At 46.6% G+C, this 19,086-nt stretch overlaps 1 long non-coding RNA gene across 1 annotated transcript; it reads left to right on the top strand.

Annotated features, from left to right (window-relative positions):
* Positions 1–6,131: 6,131 nt before the first annotated feature.
* LOC132321381 (uncharacterized) lies at positions 6,132–19,040 on the top strand. The gene is made up of 4 exons (XR_009484777.1): positions 6,132–6,217; positions 8,372–8,481; positions 11,379–11,549; positions 18,982–19,040. It is a non-coding gene; the product is annotated as an uncharacterized LOC132321381 (long non-coding RNA).
* Positions 19,041–19,086: the final 46 nt, after the last annotated feature.

Below are 19,086 nucleotides of genomic sequence, written 5' to 3'. Positions count from 1 at the left end.
TGGGACGAGGGAAGGGAGTCTTCCCCTCACTGCGGCACTGGGAAGACCGCACTGGGAATACCACACTGGGGGACTGGATCCATTCTGGGCTCCCCAGTGACAGAATGGCAGCAATGTGCTAGAGCGAGTCCAGCACGGGGGCCCCGAGCTGGGCGGGACATGGACATGGGACCCTGCAAGGAGGTGCTGGGAGGGCTGGGGCTGGGCAGCCCCACCAAGAGTTGGCCGGGCCAGGTCGTCTTTGAGCAGTCCCCAGCTGCCCCACGGAGGGCAGGGAGAGGATGGAGCCAGAGCCCTCTCGGAGGTGCCTGGCAGCAGGATGAGAGGTGACGGGGACGCAGCCCCCAGCAGGCAGCAGCCCCCAGCCCCCCACCACCGCCTCACCTCTGAGTGCTCTCATCCTCCTCAGGGCAGCAGGATCCCCCAGATGGACGCACTGCTCTCTCTGGGTCCTCCTCCTGCGAACGCCATGAGAAACTGGGGCAGAACCAGCCCCTTGGGAAGATATAGAGCCTGCCCACTGTGACACCACTGCAGGGCGCGGCGCCTCACAGAGGGCTGCTGTGACACAGGGACACGTGCTGGGGACACGCCGCGGGGCGGGGACCAGACACGCAGCACCCTGCGGATCCCCACAGGCCCCGAAATGCAGGATTTCCCCATTCTCCATCACTTGAACTCACTCATGGTCCTCGAACAGTTCTAGCAAGGACCTTCTCCCGAGAGCCCTTCCCAGCCCCGTCCCCGATCCACGTCCCCCTCCAGGGACCCGAGGCCACCGGAGCAGTTTGTGCCACCGCTCACAGCCGCACGGCGTTACTCAGCCATCTGGAAAGCCTCGCTGGCACCCAGGGCCTGAGAGCATCAGGCCACAAGCCTCCAGTAAACACGCACGGCAAAGTTTTTCCCCATTTTCCCATTTTCAGCCCAGAACATCAGCACTGATGGGGGGCCCCAGCCCAGCCTGTCTGGGCCCTCGCGGCACAGCTGCTCCTGGCCCATCCCGCCCTGCGGGCCGTGCTGGGCCTTCTCAGGGGAAGGCGCGGGCCCTCGCCCTGAGGCCTCGCAGCACGAACAGGCGGAGGGTGCCCAGCCCAGCCCTGCTGCAGCCCGGCCCCGGTCGGGCGCCCTCCTGCTCCCTCCCTCAGTGCCAGTGTCACCGAAATCGGGAATGAAACCCCTTCACACTGGTCTATTAAAGAGCAGGCATTACTGCATTCGGTGCCGGGTGCGTGGGGGATCTCTCCAGCCAGCATGCACCCCGGGCTGAAATCATGACAGGGATTTAAAACAGGTGACAAAGTTAGTTACGCCTACTGCTCCTACCCCTTAACTAACTATTGGTTAGTACCTTTCTTACTTCATCTTACAGATACAGTTCCAATTCCCTACGCATGCCCAGAGGGGAGGGGGCTTATTTGGGTTGGGGGCGTTTTCTAGCTAGGACGTGTGGGTTTCACATGACAATGAGGCAGGTCAGCCTTAAAACAGTTTTCGCACTCTTCTGTTTTCCTAGACTTTGACCTTGTGGTAATCCTCACCGTTAGTTAGTGGAGACAGTTTTTAACTGTAATTTTATGTCTACATACCAGGTGCACGCATTACAAAGTATCTTCTTCACATTATTTCCATTCCTTTTACACTACTTTGACCCTGCGTTTCGGGATGTTCTGTAACACCAGCACCAGGCCGAGCCACTGACTGCGGGGGCCTGGGGTTGCGGCCGTCAGCTCCTGCTGAGGCGTAGGAGCCCCCAGGTGTGGGGGGGCGGCCCTCAGCCTGTGGAGAAGTGGCCTCACCCTCAGCCTGCGGAGAAGTGGCCTGTGGAGAGGGTCCAGGTCGGGCCGGTGCCCTCCCCTGCCCCAGCCCTACTTTCAGGGGCGCAGCGTGATGCTGTGTGGTTACGCACGGGTGGGCCGGGAGCGGCGAGGGGCTTCTGCAAGTAGGTTCCCAAGTGCTCAGTTACTGTGTTGCTCCTCTTCCATACTGCCCCTTCTGCCTTCGGTGCAGCGGATCAGCCTGGGGCTGAGTCAGGTGGGGCGAGACCTTGGCTGTCCCAAACAGGTATTCCCCCCTCGGGGCAAGGCGTCTTGGTGCCAGGCCTCTGCAAAGGGAGGACAGACTCTGGGTTGGAAAGGGCAGAGCCAGCCATCAGAGGGGTCCCTCTCTCTCCAGCCAGGTCCCCCACAAAAAGCCAATTCAGGTGCCCAGCAAGCCCCTCTCCCTCGTCAGGGAGCTCCAGTCCAACGCCAGGCTCTAAAACCTGCTTCTGTCTCTCGTGGAGTGTCAGAGAAGTCCCCTCTTCCCCGCCCCGGGCTGGCCCTGCAGCCAAGGGAAGCACCTTCCCTGTTTGGAGGTACTTACCAGGGCAGCTGCCTCTGCAGCTCTTGCTGCTGCCTGTTGGTCTCAGTGACGTGCTTGAATATGTCCCAGCCTGCTTGATGCAGCTCCAGCCTTTCCAGGACCCGGACCGCTCCTGGAGAAAGGTGGCTGCAACAGCAGGAAAAAGTCATCCCTCAGCTTCTGCTGGAGACCCCTTCTGCCTCCACGCCCGTCCGGCCTCTGCACCCACCCACTCCTCCGTCCACCCGCACTTTCGCCCCGTGGTGAGTTTTAGGCCTTGGCTGTGGGGGGAACCCTGGTCATGCCCATGTTAGGAGGAATTAGGTACACTTGCTTACTCTTTTATTACAGGAGCAACAAATCACACACACACACAGAATCACAGAATCACCAAGGTTGGAAAAGACCTGTAAGATCATCAAGTCCAACCATCAACAAAAAGAAAAACAAACAAACAAAAAAACCCAACACACATCACACACCGCCATGCCCACTAAGCCATGTCCCGCAATGCCACCTCCACACGTTCCTTGAACACCTCCAGTGAGGGTGACTCCACCACTTCCCTGGGCAGTTTATTCCAGTGTGTCACCATTCTCACAGTAAAGACATTTTTCCTAATGTAGATAACAGCAGAAAAGCTTTGGAGAAAAGCACCTCTTCAAATCTGTTATAAAGCTGTTATCTTCAAAAGCTACATACTTATTGGGAAGAGTTGAAGAGATGATTTAAAGGGAATATGTGAAGGAGAAAAAATAGTCTGTAAAGACTTACACCTCCTGTGCTTTCCAGTATAAACCTCCCCTGGCGCAGCTTGAGGCCATTTCCTCTCATTCTATCGCTAGTTACATGGGAGAAGAGACCAAGACCCACTTCACCATAACCCCCTTTCAGGTAGTTGTGGAGAGCGATGAGGTCTCCCCTCAGCCTCCTCTTCTCCAGGCGAAACAACCCCAGTTCCCTCAGCCGCTCCTCACAAGACTTGTGCTCCAGACCCCTCACCAGCTTCGTCGCCCTTCTCTGGACACGCTCCAGCACCTCAATGTCCTTCTTGTAGTGAGGGGCCCAAAACTGAACACAGCATTTGAGGTGCGGCCTCACCAGCGCTGAGTACAGGGGCATGATCACCTCCCTACTCCTGCTGGCCACACCATTTCTGATACAAGCCAGGATGCCATTGGCCTTCTTGGCCACCTGGGCACACTGCTGGCTCATATTCAGCCGGCTGTCGACCAACACCCCCAGGTCCTTTTCTGCCAGGCAGCTTTCCAGCCACTCTTCCCCAAGCCTGGAGCGTTGCATGGGGTTGTTACAACCTGAGTGCAGGACCCAGCACTTGGCCTTGTGGAACCTCATACAATTGGCCAGGAGAAAATGCAAGGAAAGGATGAGGAGAAACAAAAGGAAATGGATGAAGAGAAAATGCAAGAAAAGTTGAAGGAGAAAGAGAAGGAGGAACACAAGAAGGAAGATGAGGATAAGGAGGAGGAAAAAATAGGATGAGGATGAAAAGGAACAGAACGTGGCGGAGGAGGAGAAAAATGAGAAATGAGCAAGCGGAGGAAGACGAGGTGGTGGAGGAGGAACAGGAGGAGAAGAAATAGGAAAAGGAACAGCAATAAGAAGAAGAGGAGGAGAAGGTGAAGGAAGAAAAAGTAGGAGGGGGGATAGGAGGATGAGGCGGAAGAGAAAGAGGAAGAGAGGAGGAGGAATAAGAGGAAGAAAATGAAGAAAAAGAACAGAAGGAACAGGAGGATGAGGGTAAGGAAGAGGAGTGTTAACAGCATAACTGCATAACAGGAAGAGGAGGAAGAAAAACAGAAGGTAATAGAAGCAGGGAGAAGGATGGAGGAGGAGGAAGGAGGAGGAGGAGGAAGAACAGGAGTAAGAGGAATGGGAGGAGGAGGACGATGATGATGACGAAGAACCAGCGGAGGAGGAGGAAAAGGAAGAGGAGGAGGAGGAAGAAACACCTCCACATTCACACTAGAGTGTCAGCACATCAAAATTCTTGGATGGAGCACCTGCTACATCCCTTTGTCCATGGGGATTCACTAAATCCAAGCCTACTGGTGAAGCCATTACTCACAGGAGTTGTTCCATGTTGTGGCCATCACTCCTCTCAGGAACAGACAGGAAAGCTTTGAATGACAATGGCTGTCAGGACGCGATCCAGAAACAGAAGACGAGTGCAAGAAGATTCCCATCACCTAATGGCATAGAAATAATTCTAGCTCAATGCAATGATTATTGAAAATGAAACACACAGAACAGCATTCGCCATAAAAATTCTTTCAGTGAGCTGCAGGCTGATGACCTTACCATCACTGTCACAGGACCCCAAAAGAAATAACAACTGGCAAAGAGTAACTCTACCCATAGCCCATACCTATCTAGCCTTCAAAGGTAGAGTAGAATAGCTCAGCCTACAGCTCTGAAGGTATAGACCAGCCTATACTTATATCTTGTGTCTGCCTATGCGATGATCTGTCCAGAAAGTCAAATCATAATTACCTTTGAAAGAGGGTGGAACTGAAGGGGGGGAAGGGGGGGAGAGAGAAAGAAATTGCTGAAAAAAAGGGAAGTGTAGGCACCCAATTAAAAAAGAAAGGAGCCGAGTTATCCCAAAGACCATCTCAGCCCAACTCACTTTCGCTGGCGAAAAGCTGTGCAGCTTGGAGGGAGAAAACCTGACTTGGTGCTGGGATGCACACAAATGTCTGAGTTCAGATCTGGAACAGCAGAAAAACCTTGACGCAGCTCCTTTTCATTGTCCTCATACATGCGTGCATGCTTTGCCTTCCTCGTTTCCCTGAAGTCCTCTCAGACTAACAGGGAAGTGGCTTCTGTCCAGTCCGTGTGCCATGAAGAGAAGCAGTTTTGACCACTAAGGGGGCAGCAAGTAACTGCATCCGCAGAAGCAAAGGGGCAGCCGCACCTTGGCTTCGGAGATGCCCAAACCTGCCCTGAGCCCCAGGAGCCCCCAGCGCTCCGGCATTTGCTTGGCCCTGAAGTTCTGTGGGGCCTGCCAGCACGGGGGAGCTTCGGGAACAGAAGCGGAGGACAGCGGCCAGTCCCCGCGGGGAGAGCGACGGGGGCTCTGTCCTTCCCTCTGGCCACAGGAGGATGTCCTGGGCCGCGCCAGGACGGGGTGTCTCTCCTCCTCATTGCCCAGAGGAAGGCGAGGCCTGAGGAAGGCCCTGGGCTCAGCGCAGAGCCCTGCCTCCTGCCAGGTGCCGGCCTGGCCGATGCGAGAGGCTCCCATCACGCAGCTCCTCCTGCCCAGGGCTGTGGCTGGCAGCACAGGCACACCTGCTTTTCTGGAGAGACTGACCACGCCAGAGCAGATCCAAGGGAGCGCCCCTCCTGCCCCGCTCCCTCTCCCCTCCCCGAGCAGGCCCAGAGCCCTGAGAGCACTCAGGGACAGGGAGGGCAGAGCTGTGCACGCGCCTCGTGCTGCGGAGCGAACAGCCCCCGGTGCAAGGGCCCTGCTCGAAGGGCCCTGCTCGAAGGGCCCTGCTCGAAGGCCCTCTCCCCCAGGCCCGGCGTCCCGGCCGGCTGAGCACTGCGCTGCAGCACAGCGGGGCAGCAGGCACGGGGCAGCTCGGCGAGGAGCCCGGGCTGCCTGTGCCCACCCAACAACAGCCACGCCATTGGCCGTGGCTGAGCCAATCAGCGGAGCTGGCGGCAGCCTGTCAGCCCCAGGCAGCCTGAGGCGGGGCCGGAGGGGGCAGAGGCTGAGCAGGCTGAGGAGGAGGAGGGGAGGGCGGGGCCCTCGCCAGCCCTGGGCCCGAGTGCTCAGCCCCACAGCCAGGGTCAGAGCGGTTCCTGCTGCTGCCCCGGGGGTCCCCAGCTGGAGCCCGGACAGCTGGAGGTGAGTGTTGCCTGTCGGCAGGCCAGGGGAGGGCAGAGTTGCCTCCTCGCCGAGGGGCGGCTCCAAGCTGTGGAGCAGGCGTGCTCTGGTGGGGACAGACCGGGTGCCTTTGCTGTCCCCAGGCCTTGAAGCGGGTCTCATGCTCATGGACAACCCCATCGCTGTTGACAGCCTTTCATAAAGGGGGCTTTCCAGACGTGGAAGCTGTTTCTCGCTCCTGGTGAGACCATGCACCGGGGTTTTGCTGTCAGAGAACTCGGTGGGGAGCGGCCCTGGTTGGAGGCAGCTCCCTTTGGCAGATGTTGGTGCCTCTCTCTCAGCCCCAGGTTCTGATATGTGCCTTTCCCCCCACCGACGCTGTGCTGCCGGCTTTTGGGAAATGGGGGTACAGAGGGTGGATGGTTTTACTGGAGCCAGGAGAGGCCGTATTAACTGTATGTGCGAAGTGACGGAAACAACTTGAGGGTTTTAAGGAGTCTGTCAGTTGTGATTAAGGCAGCGAGTGAGATACTCCCTGTAGGAGCTTTCTGAGAGGGCCAGAATGGGGCAAGACTGCATGTAAGGCCAGAAAAGGCTGTGGCAGCAGCTGAGCTGATCAAACTCAAATAGGAGATGATTTGGGCAATATCTGGTGGAGTCATCCTCTTGTACGTGTTGCGCAGACTGCGTAAGGCCTGCCTGCGGGCAGGGAAGGGAGTGTGAAAGGAGTGTTGGAGTGCCAAGGAATGGGGATGGGAATGACTCATTTCTCAGTTTTCATTGGGCTGTCTGTGTAGCCCATGTAACTCATCTTGCATTCAGAAGAAGTGCCATGCTTCTGGTGAAAAGAAGAAAAAGGTAATTTGTGACAGAGCTAGAACTTGGAGTGAGATTCCCATGCTTAGTCTGACCATTCTAGAGTGTTAAAAACATTTCCTTGAAACACTTTCCCAAAATCACAAGGCGTGACTTTCTGAAAGAGCTGTTTTCCTAGGAGCTGCATCTCAGCTAAGGCAGATTAGAGATTGTTGCTTGCTGTTAGTCACTGGGGCTGATGACAGGTCACCCAGCAGTTCTGGCAAGGACAGAACAAGATAGATACATCTGGTTCCCTGTGCTGACTGTAATTTCTGGAACGTGTCTTGCCTAAGTTGGTCTTCACATTTTGCAGGTTGTAGGTTTGGCAGGATCTATTGTGTCATTAGCAGGATGGTAATAACAAAATCTGGTGGGATGGGGTTGAGAATCAGAAGGGTAAAAGTGAGAAAGAAACTTGTGAGTTGAGATAAAAAGTTTAATAAATAAAAAGAAATTAAAAAAAAAAACAGGAAAAAAACCCCCAAACAACAGAGAGAGGAAAATAAAACCCAAGAAAAACAAGCGATGCAAATGAAAAGAATTGCTCCCCACCAACTGACCGATGCTCAGCCGGACCCAGAGCAGTGGCCCCCCTGCCACCCTCCCCCCCAGTTTTATTGCTGAGCATGACATCCTATGGTATGGAAAATCCCTTTGGTCAGTTGGGGTCAGCTGTCCCAACCGTGTGTACCCCCCCAGCTTCTTGTGCACCCCCAGCCTACTTGCTGGCGGGGCACTGTGAAATCTGAATTTACTACCTTATGAACAAGTGCATAACTGCCACTGTGAACTGGCACCTATGCGTGTAGCTTTAATGTTCTCCGCATGTTTACTACTTCCTTGCCCTCTTGAAAGCCAGAGTAAAGAGAAGGTAAGTACAGTGACGTGGATTTCTTAATCTCTAATACTTGATACTTTCTACAATAGTGGGAAAAAATAGATGAAGGCACGCCAAACCGTAGAAACGGAAGACCTGAACTCTCAGCTGACAAACAGAGAAAGCTTTTCTGAACACACCGCTGCTAATTCAGCATGGCAAATCTGCAAGAAGCAGGATAGTTAGACTTCAGTTTGTGGTTGGAAGTAATAATGTATATGCAAAGAATCAGAATTCTGTTACGTACAGATTATTTATTGTGGGGTTCTTAAAGAGTAAATTGGGCGGGGAGAAAACATAGAAGACTTTAAAATCTCTAATGTGGAAAGCATATGCAATTTTGGTGTGCCATCCAATCGATCATCTCGTTGTGTCCTATCTGAAACATGTTTTAACTTCGAAGCATGTTCAATTTTATCGTACTGTTTTAACTTTTTCAGACTTCCAGCAGCACCTTTGATATTCCTCTCACTTTGTCTGGAGCAGTATTCTACGGGAAAGACTAAATTACGAAGAAAAGACACATTATTTTGTCATTGTTCAAGCAAATGTAAGTATAGCTCTCTTAACGACCATTTGTGCCACTGATTTGGGGGGGGTTAGTTTGGAGATTGAGATTTTTCAAAGGAAAGGAAAAGTCTCGCTGAACTACCAGGTCTGATAATACTCTTCTCCTGAAGATCTTATTTAAGATTTATCTCGGTTGCTGAAAGCTTAGACATATTATTACTGGTTAAAAAAGCTTGCTCAGTGTGTGTAACAAGACAACCTTTTTGGCACAAGGAGCAAGTTTCAAATTCATAGTACAGCCCATGCAGAAAAGTGCCTTCTGGTGTCACTAAGTGTTCATTTTCTAACAAATCTAGCGATGCTAATTTGATCTCAAATGAGTTTAATGGATATAATTTAGTTGTATCCTTCAGGTTTGAAATGCATTTTTCTATGAAGGTATGATTTTTCTTTCAAGTTGTCTTGCAAGTGTATGTGGAGGTTTTGATAGAGTGGCTGGCAGTGGATAATGCATACGGAGAAGAGTGATGTTTAAACTGTATCTTATGTATCTGTCATCAGGGAAGTTTTTTGGTGCCCTTGAAGGCTGTGAAAGCTTTTTTCCCTTTTTGTCCTTCCGACAATAGCCGAAACGAAAACTTCTCCTCTGTTGTTTACCTCTGTTGTGACACTACTTTGTTTGTGGGAAAATGAGAATGCTCTGAAGCAACTTTAGATAGCTTGCTCCTGAATTCACACATTTATATTACTGTCATCCTGCTGATACAGAATTGTAAATACATTTTACAATCCACTTCCCTACATATTTTGTGGCATGTTCAGCATTCCCCCAATAGAAGACAGGCTCCGAGGATGTCTCGGTGCTTCTCGCACTCAGATATATTTAAAGATGCTCCTGGCCCACACAGTTACGGCTGTTGGAACAAGTCGTTTTACCCGGGTAACGTAACTTGCTGATCTCTTGAAAAGGAATACGTGAAGGCTCAGAACTGATTTGCCTTGTTGTTTTACCAATAATTTATTCTGCATTTATTCTGCTCTTTTCCTTTGATGTCAGAGCTGTGAGTTTCATGAGACACAGCACTCCTAGAAAAGTAACTGGGGTAGTTGAGCAGGTCGTGGTTTTCAAGAGACGGGCATGGCATGCAGCAGTGCGAACACCTCGCGTGAGGAGGGAAGTCTGTCACGCTGGGGGAGCAACTGGTGAAGGCACAGCTTGGGATCCATGGTGGCAGTACAACAAAGCAATCTCATCTTAATTTGTTCGTTCCTTTGAATATATGTCCTTAGACAGTAAATTGTCACCTTTGTGGTACTGGGTTTGGGACTAGAGCTGTGCTGATAGCCTCTGTATCGTGTTTTTTTATCATAGGGCAGCTTGCATGATGGAAATGTCTTGCAAGGCCATGTGTTTTCTTATGAAATCAATAACTCTGTGCTTTGACCCAGTATTACTCAAGAGCACATATTGGGGGAATGTAGAAAAGATTGGTTGATGATGAAGGCTGCTCCTTGTAGCTGTTACTGTTTTTCATCATTGACCATGAAGAAAACTGAATTCAGAAATTCACGTATTTAGTAACTGTAAAGGTAAAGGGGTTCCAAGAACTGAGTGGACTCCAAAATAGGAAAAAAAATGTAAGTACCCAGTCTGATTCAGAGCAATGACCTATTCGTCTTACGCAGATGACGATATTAAACAGCATAAATACTTAAAAAAAATTGCTTTTTTCTGTCAGTGTTATTCTAGGATAGGAGGGCAAGACTTAGCTAATGGCCCATACTCCCTCCGCAAGATTTTCTTTTTGTAAAGAAAAGCTATCACAACAGTTGCTTCATGAAAATGGAAATATTTTTGACTATTTTAAAAAAAGTATTGGAGAGTCATGCTGGTTTTTTGCTATGATAACAAAAGAAGAAAGAAAGGAACGGTGAACTGTTGCTAGCGTGTACATTGTTCAGCGTATAAAAATAATCCGGGTGGTTCCCACAATTCAGGAAAGTATAGTTTTATTCTGTACCATCTGGAAAGAGAAAAAAGAGACAATAAAGAAGTTGCAGTAGTCAATGGTGTCTTGTGTACCCAAAGAGTTAAAAAAACCCAAAACAAACAAACAAACAAACAAAGTGAAACCATGATAGATTGAAAAGAACCTGTCACGCAGCATGGAGACTTTTTTGGGATGCAGCATTGTAGCTGCTTTATTGTGGACAGAAGTGTTCTTCAACCTTTAAACCATGAGCAGTATAACTCATTCTCTAGACAAATCAGCTTTCCACATGGAGTACAGTTTGGAGATCTTAGATCAATCTCATTGCTGTCCTCTGGCTGGTTATTTTTTTTGAGGGGGGGTGGGGGGTGGGAGGTGGGGAAGGAGGTGCTAAATCTTTCCTAAATTGTGGCATGCAGAGGTGGATTGAGCATTACAGTCCATGGCCTTCCCACTGCCAATTAGAAAAGTAGCTGTTACTGCTTATGCTTTCCGTTTCTGTAAGTGAAAGTCCTTTTACTTACAGATAGGATCCGGTAGAGCTACACAAGGCAGCATAAGAGTACATTTCAGATTTTAAGTAAGGCACAAGGCACTCTCTATCTCCTACAAATATGCTCCATTTTTATATATATTTAACAAGACATGTATCTTCATCTCACACATTTCCTGAGAATTAATTTCTCAAAACTGTATTATTTCTGAGTAATAGATGTCTCACACCATTTCTTAATTCAAGAGGTAAATTTTTACCTCTTAATTGTATTTCTGAGCCTTTATGAAATTAAAGGCTGTAGCTCGGAGGCGGAAGTTTCTGTAATTAGCTATTTCCTAGAACCTGGATAATTATGGTGCTTATATGTTTTGCCCTTCGCTTTAACTTCAGACTTTTTTGTAGATTCTGAGTTCAGAAAGTCTCACCAGATGTAACTCGTTTGCTCCACAGGACTGAGGACAGAATCTTAATGAGCGAAGGACAAGTACAACCAGCCTGACAGTAGATGTGCTCGATGGGGACGATTTGGGACCAATGTTTCTTCCTTGTGTCTTGGTGAATAATACTCGTGACTGTAGACCTCTCACCTATCAAGCGAGCTTGCCAGAACTGACTGATCCTGTAAGTCCTCTTGATTTTTTGCGAGTTTTATATGTTTATTTTTTATGTTAGTTTTATTTCATATATATTTTTTAATAGATATAAAAATGTATATAAAATCCATTATTATATATATTGTAAAATGCATATATATAGTTATAAAATACATTTTATTTTTATATGTTTATTTTGCAAGCGACTGTCGTCTTTTTCTGTGGACGCAGTTGAGAACTGTAACTAGAAAGGTCATGTACGCTTTATGCCACATTTTATGTGCTAAACGAAAGAAAACCGTGGTAAGAGGTATGTAGGACTAGATGGTGCAGTTCTAGCTTTGATACAGTGGCAAACTGCTTGTTTCCTACAAGGGCTGAGTCTCTCTGAAATTTGGTAAATTGTGGAATTGCTTTTCCTGATCTGTCCGTGTTTTGCTCTCGAAATACCCTGAAGAAGCACCTTTGAGAAGGGACTTGACACATTATTCCATTCAGGCTTGTTACAGACCTTAGGAGAAAGATTTTTTGGAAGAGGAAGCATTAGTCACTAGTCCCTGAAAAGACTGTGTGTTGCTACGGTCTGGTTTTAATCAAGAGGCACTAAAGAGCAATGTTTTTTCTCATGTAAATGCTTGCACTAAGTAGATCCCTTAATGCATCAGTTAGGGTAGGGATAAAGGTCAACGTAAGGCTCATTTCACACTGGAACATGCGCAATGAATCACAAAAAGGGGCAGCTGAGAGCTTTGTAATTTCTTGATGAAAGATGGTGCCAACTCCCCTTCCTTACAGGAGAACTGCTGCTTGGTATAATGGAGATGTGCGTCTCTGTGGTGGGTGAAGCAGAAGAATTAATTTCCTGACTGATATTGATACATGACCTTTGATTCATGTATTTCAGAATAAGAAAAGGGAGAACCAATTGAATCACTAGGTATTACCCCTCCGGATTGACATTGACATTAAGAGAACATTGAGTATTGACATTAAGATCATGACTTCCCTTGTTCATTGCAGGACACGCTCTCTGTTCTGCTTCCTCCGACCAGGAGACGGGGGAGGTTTAGGCTCTAAGTGTGGAGGTTCTTGCTATCCTCTCTGCCTTACTCATCCTCTCTGCCTTACTCATCCTCTCTGCCTTACTCATCCTTGCCGTCCTGTGCCTCGTAGTCTTTTGCCAACCTGCACGTTACGGTTTCCTGCTTTGTCTGGCCTCAGGGTCCCGCTGCAAATATGCTTGAGCAGGGTCACCAAGCACTGCTGCCACTGTGCTTGGTTGATTCAGATGATACTCTTAGCGAGTTTCAGAATCTCCCACAGTTGTTTTATTCATTTTAGGACCAGCTGAAATTGTGTCTAATATACAGCAGTTGATCAATTGCTTTTGCACAGGTTAACAGTACAGGCTCTGGTTTAATAACCAGTACAATCTCAAGGAGGTAAGACAGGGCTTATTGTAATCAAGGTGTGTGATTAGTGTGCCTTCTGGATAAGGGAGGGCTGGAACAAGCTTCAGGGAGGTGGTATAAGTCTGTCTGGACCCTTTGGGAAACTTCTGGGAGAAGACTGGGTCTTGCAGGGCACGTGCACCTCCAACAGAGGTGATTTCTCTCTACTGGAGAATCACTTCCTAACAGCTGCAGCCTGATTTGTAAGGTGTAGCAAGACTGGAGCCTTGATATTCAGCTTGTAACAGCAGCAAATCAGGTGTGAAAGGGAAGGGGAGAGATGTTCCATATTTAACCTTGTTGTACTGACTTACACTTCTTTTTTTTGCACTTCTACATGTTGGCATTTGATAACCCTTTGTAACTGTGTTGTTTGTTTTTGACTTTGTGAATAAATGCTTTTCTTTAAATTTTACATTAATTTGGCTTGGGCTTAGTGTCATTTTAAGGAAACTGGGCTACCACAAGTTACTGTCCAGCTGAGTATGCGGCCTATGCAGGGTGACAAGAGTATGACCCCATTGTATCTGCACAGATCTGATGGAGTGCCCAGTACAGAGGCAGTGAGGCAGAAATTATTAATAACCGCTGTTTGGTCGTTACCTTGCTTTTTGTCTGGTTATCTTAAGGTATAATGCAGATCATAGAATTTTCCTGATACAGCTCTCACAGATGAAAGGAATCCAGCTCTGTATGCGTTCCTGCCCTTCGTCAGGCACATACGCTGTGCTGGGAGACAAAGCAGTGTCTGCCAAGGAGCGTGTCTAGGCTAGGAAAAATCTGACTAGTGATTTAGGTGCTGAGTTGCCAAATGTATTCGTTTAACTTCATAAGCTACAATCTGTTCAGGTGTCGGCTTTTTGTGTTTGCTTTTTGGCTTTTTTGTGTCAAACTGCACTTTGAGAAATCTGATCTATGAAATAAGAAACCGGTTCTGTTGATAAACTACCGGCTCTTTGCTGTTTATCTATTTGGAGTGCTGTAGCAATTTTGATAAACTGAAGTGGAAGAAGGATGTTTGAACTCAAAGTTTTACCTTGGTACCTCAAATCTTTACCTGACTTGTAAATGATGATTCCTTTAGAAGATATAGATGGTACCTAAAAAGATTCAGCTAGTAAATAAATGTATTACATTTGTGCTGCAAAAAGCAGTGTGATAAAGTGCAGAGAAGCCTGAGCATCTGGACTAGCCAGGGGCTGGCAGTGGACTCCTGCGATGCTCTGATCTGACAAAGCAGCCTGGGCAGAGGACCTCGTTCAGAGATAGGTTGGCGACTTCTGCGTGATGTGAAACGGCTGCATTGCACCACGTAGACGAGACCCATCTGAGTCCGTGATGCTGTAAGACTTTAACTACGATGTCAGGTTATATAGAAGCTGATAGTAGCCAATACGCTCCTCAGAATGATTTGTCTGAAGTTACTCGCACCAGTGTTTTGGTTTTTTTAAAGATCAAAATTTACTGCACTGTAGGTGTTGAACCTCCAGTGTGTGTAGCAAAAGGAACAGAATGCTGATTGCTGAGGGTTTTTTGATGGTAGCCACTACATAGGCCAAAGGACTATTTTTAGTCCAACACCATCTTTTTTTTTTTAATTTGCTTTTTAATTTTTCAATGAACATGAGAAGGAATATTAATGACTCTAGAACAAAGTTGAAGTATGAATTATTCAGAAGCAGTAGCTTGAAGAAGTCCTGCTTTACAGGGCAAGACGTCTATTCAGCTGACCCCTAAAGTAAAGCATTTCATGTAACTGGTAAGAATAATATTTTTGTTCAGTCTTGCGCAATTACTTACCTTTAGCTGGCATCTATCCATGAATTTACTGAGGTTAGAATCATATTTCCTTTCCAAGCTTCTTTCCCTTCGACGCTCTAAAGCAGTTGGATAGATTGGCAATGAAGAATCCGTACAGCGTGAGCTTTGTTTATGGTCTTTGGTGTGCAGAGATGGAAAAGGCCAGCAAAATTAATGGATCTCTTTGTTACCAGAGAAGCAATTTATTTTCCTGAAGAACAATATCAAGGTTTACACTATGCCCTCTGAGAGTTGGTCTGACTCATGGCAGTATTAATAATATTATTAAATCTGCTCCAGGCTGGGCACAGTGCTGTATAATTACAGTTTATACACTTGTAAAAACCTGGTTTGCAGTTCTGCCATTTGCACAGACAGTGTAAATTCCCCCGAAGCTGCAGGTCTTCCAAGCAGAGCCAAAGGTCATCTCATGGTCCTCTCTGGGTGTGCATATAGGGTGAAATGTTGTGAGAGTCCCTTCTCGGTCAGCTGGGTGCTGCCTGTAACCGACCGAGCTTTGCCACAAGGTGCGACGATCTTCATTGGTGGTTGCCTGGTTTTGTGAGTGTCACTTTTGCAGTGCCACCAATGAGCTACTGTAATTGATTGCTATCATGGCCTTATTAGGTCTAGGATCACAGCTAAGGTCATATAAACATCAGTGCCTCTGGTATCAAATGCTTGTGAGGTGCTTCTGCAACTTTGTAGAGGAGGCAGAAACTCGTAGTTCAGAGTAAACAAACTTTGGATGTTTTTGCAGCACGTGAGCTATTCTGAATGCTTAATCCTGCGGTAGGTGAGTGGTAAGTGTGGGCTAAACTGCCTCACCGCTGCTGAAGCGCGGACACAGAGCTAAGTTAACAGCCTGTGATCTGCACCTTAGATTAGGTATTGCTTCCCTGGGCAGAAATTTGCTTGTGAAGTGCTACCTGTTGAGTCCGATTCAGTGCCCATGACAGTGATGGAGTAAACTGCTTTACAAGTTCCCAGACCAGGAGGGAAAAGAAATAAATCTACTGAGTTTTGAGTCCTCTAATAATCATTGCAAAAATTATTATCTTGCAAAAAAGTCACCAAAGCCCACGATAAGACAGCGTTCAAAGTCATTGTTCAAAGTTCTGCCTCATAATACATGTGCAAATCCTTTCACTTCATTTCCGTTAGGGGAATGCAAAGCACAGCTTCAGTATTGTCTTCCAATGAGCTAGCATAAACCTTTCAAAAATTCAAGTGTCACAAACCAAATATATTGCCTTATAACAACAGGAAAAACCATGTCCCATGTCTTTGCTAGATGAAAGGATGCATGTATGAACTCCTGTGTCTGGTAATTGCTCCGTATGCTTCTGTGTGCATTCCCTAGTTGTCACCATCTTACTTTCTCTCTGGGAATGAATTTACTGTTGTTAGATAAATTCCGGTTTCCAAGAAAACCTGTGGTGTTTGTTGTTTGGGTTCTTCTTTTGCTGTTGTTACATAGTTTTATATTTACCTTAGTGTTTCTGTGTCTGATCAAATCTGGTAAGTATTTTTTTTTTTTCCCCATTGTCTCAGGAAGCCTTCAATAAATTAGCATTTATTATCAGGATGTGCAAGTCATCAAATGGAGTTAAAAAAAGACAACCTCGTGAATGTCTCATAACATTGGAAAGAAAATTTCTCCTCCCTCTTTCCCCTTCGGTCTGTTCCTGGCATGCTCACTTTGTGAAGGTTTTGTCCATTTCTATACTGAATTTTTTCCATCATCATGCAAAGAAGAAAAGCCAATTAGCAGTAGAATGTAGATTAGGTTTATTTAATCAGTTGCTGGACTAGTTTTGCAACGAACAGATTCATTATCAGGTTCCATGGGGTAATTATCAGTCCACATGAACACTAATATACTCCATGACACCTCAGAGGCTTTCTTTGTACCAATTCAAGATTCAACACTTTAAACACGTAGCTGCATTGTGAGACATCACTTATTAATGCACCACTGAAGTATCTTTTTACATGAAAAGCATTTATTTTTGTACTAATTATCCTCAGTATCCTTAGGAGTTGTGTCAGCAGGGACCTGACAAAGTCTGTGGGCTCAGCTGCCCTGTTGAGCAGAGACTCAAGGAGATGGGTAGACAAAAGGCTAAAAAAGAAAAATAAAAAAATTCTGCTCAGAACAGTGTGGTCGAGGGGGGTAAAAAAAGACATTGAGGAGCAGGAAGCGCCCTCAGAAGCCCTCAAGCTGTTGTTAGCAAGAAAGACCTCTTTAGTTAGATGAGTTTGGATTCAGGGGAAGAAAACTGAACTTTTAAGAGGTGGAATTGTAATCCTGCTGGTTAAAAGCCTTGCTCGATCAGTCAGGGAGCGAGTCCTCCCTGAAGAGCACTGCGTGCGTCCTGCAACACATAGTTTTGAAAGTGTGGAAACTGCTGACTTTTGATGGTAAGGTGAAGTGAACGGTTTGGCTCTACTGTCATGGAAATCAAGAGTTACAGTATTTTTTTATTGCAGAGTTTAGGCCATTGTATATTCTATATTTAAAACTGAGCAGAGTCTTTTCTGATCACTTCAACAACCTTTTTTATTTTATTTTATTTTTTTTACAAGGAGAAAGGTTTTGACTACTTCATGCAAGGGACAAAAAAGTTCATTGACTTTCACATACGCAAAGCAATATAAACCATCATAATCTGAAGAATTGTGGCTATACAGTAAACTCATCAAATCCTCAATATATCTTGACGGAAGGTACATCTTACTTGGAATCCAGAATCACTTGAAGAGTTTCCAGTTGGCAGTGAAAAATTGTGTTTTGCATCAGACTGATAATTATGTCAAAAATGGCAGGTGCTTTTTAAAACTCACCTTTCATCTTTGCCTTTCTTGCTGAAGCTCTAGGGGCAATCACAAGAGTTTTTCTCCAAGCCATTTCCCATTCCCTTGCAGTGTTCTAGCTCAGCATCGTACGGTGACGTACTGTAGCGGCTGCAGTAAAATAACTTTCATACCACCTTCCGTGGTGTATTGCTGTCCAGCAGTTATTTGCATTTATTGTTTGGGGAATTGGGAACTGCCCCTTTATGGTACCTTCTGGGCCCCAGCACCTATTGCAGTAGGGAGACCACGGCGTATGGAGGGAAACGGGTTATTCTCTGGGTGGGAGAAATGGATGTGCCGTAAGGGGGAACTAAGGTTACAGCAGTACAGGAAAGGCTAGTTTTATTGCGGTGGAGAAGAAAAAAGGAGTTTGGTGGAGGACTGAAGTCAGTGGCGGGGCCGCTGTTGGGAACACAGCCCGCTTCTGTACGCAGCCAGGTTTAATCACCTCTGTACAAATGAGTTTTATGCTTATTATTGATAGCTAATTAACATTGCAGAGGATGCGCTGGTTTTTCAGTACCTCCAGGCCTGAGGATGACAACCACTTACCAATTCTTTCTGAAGTAATTTCATTGCAGTTCCTTCCTATGCGACTGTACAAATCCCAATTCCTTCCAAACAGAAAACCTGGAAATTTTCTTAAAGACACACATTAGTATAAAACCTGCTGCAAAACAAATAAACAAATCTCAGATTAATGAAACTTAGCTAACTGTACTGAAAAATGTCTGAAAGTTTTGGAAACAACATCTCGCGATCTTAGTTATAGCAACAGCTATTAGTCAAAGAATAAAGTTCATCAAATGTTCTGGGTATTTTTTAGATTTTTTTAGGTTGTTTTTCTTTTTCCTTTTTAATTTCTATTTTTTGCTGCGGGAAATACCTACCCATAGAAGACTTTTTATACAGGTATCTACTATGCAAACTAAAAGCAAACAACCTTCCCTGAGTTTTGAGAGTAACTTGCTAGTTCAGCCTGAGCTTCCATACAGATGCTAAGTAAGATTTTTGTGGCACCGAAATCCTCAGTCTTTATAATTTGGCAAATGAAGACGTTAGTCTGAGTTGAAATAAATGTGTGTGGTTAAAATCAAGTGCAATAAAGACCTTACAATGTATAAGAAAGGGGTCTTTTTTTTACCTGTCTGAAGGATAAAATTTCACAGAAAGGCAGGAATGCTTCCCCCTGATGAAGGTGATTTCTTTCTTGGCTTTTCTTGTAAGCATGACTGCTTAAACGTGCGTGGGGGTGAATTTACCCCTGCAGACAGTCAAACTGCATGCAGCTAAAAAACCAAGTTAGATTGCCAGTTTTTATTGCCAAATCAATTTTTTTCCACTCTCCAGGCCACCCAAGACGGTCTTGAATCGCTCCACTCCATCCATTTCTGCTCTTCCAGTAAAAGGCTCCAGCACTTGCTCACAGCTGCAATGAGAGAGGATCAGCAGCTA

This window comes from Gavia stellata, unplaced genomic scaffold, assembly GCF_030936135.1.
Source record: "Gavia stellata isolate bGavSte3 unplaced genomic scaffold, bGavSte3.hap2 HAP2_SCAFFOLD_146, whole genome shotgun sequence".
Taxonomy (NCBI): Eukaryota; Metazoa; Chordata; class Aves; order Gaviiformes; family Gaviidae; genus Gavia; species Gavia stellata.
The sequence above is the reverse complement of the archived record's forward strand: the minus strand, read 5'-3'. Positions and strand labels throughout refer to the sequence as shown.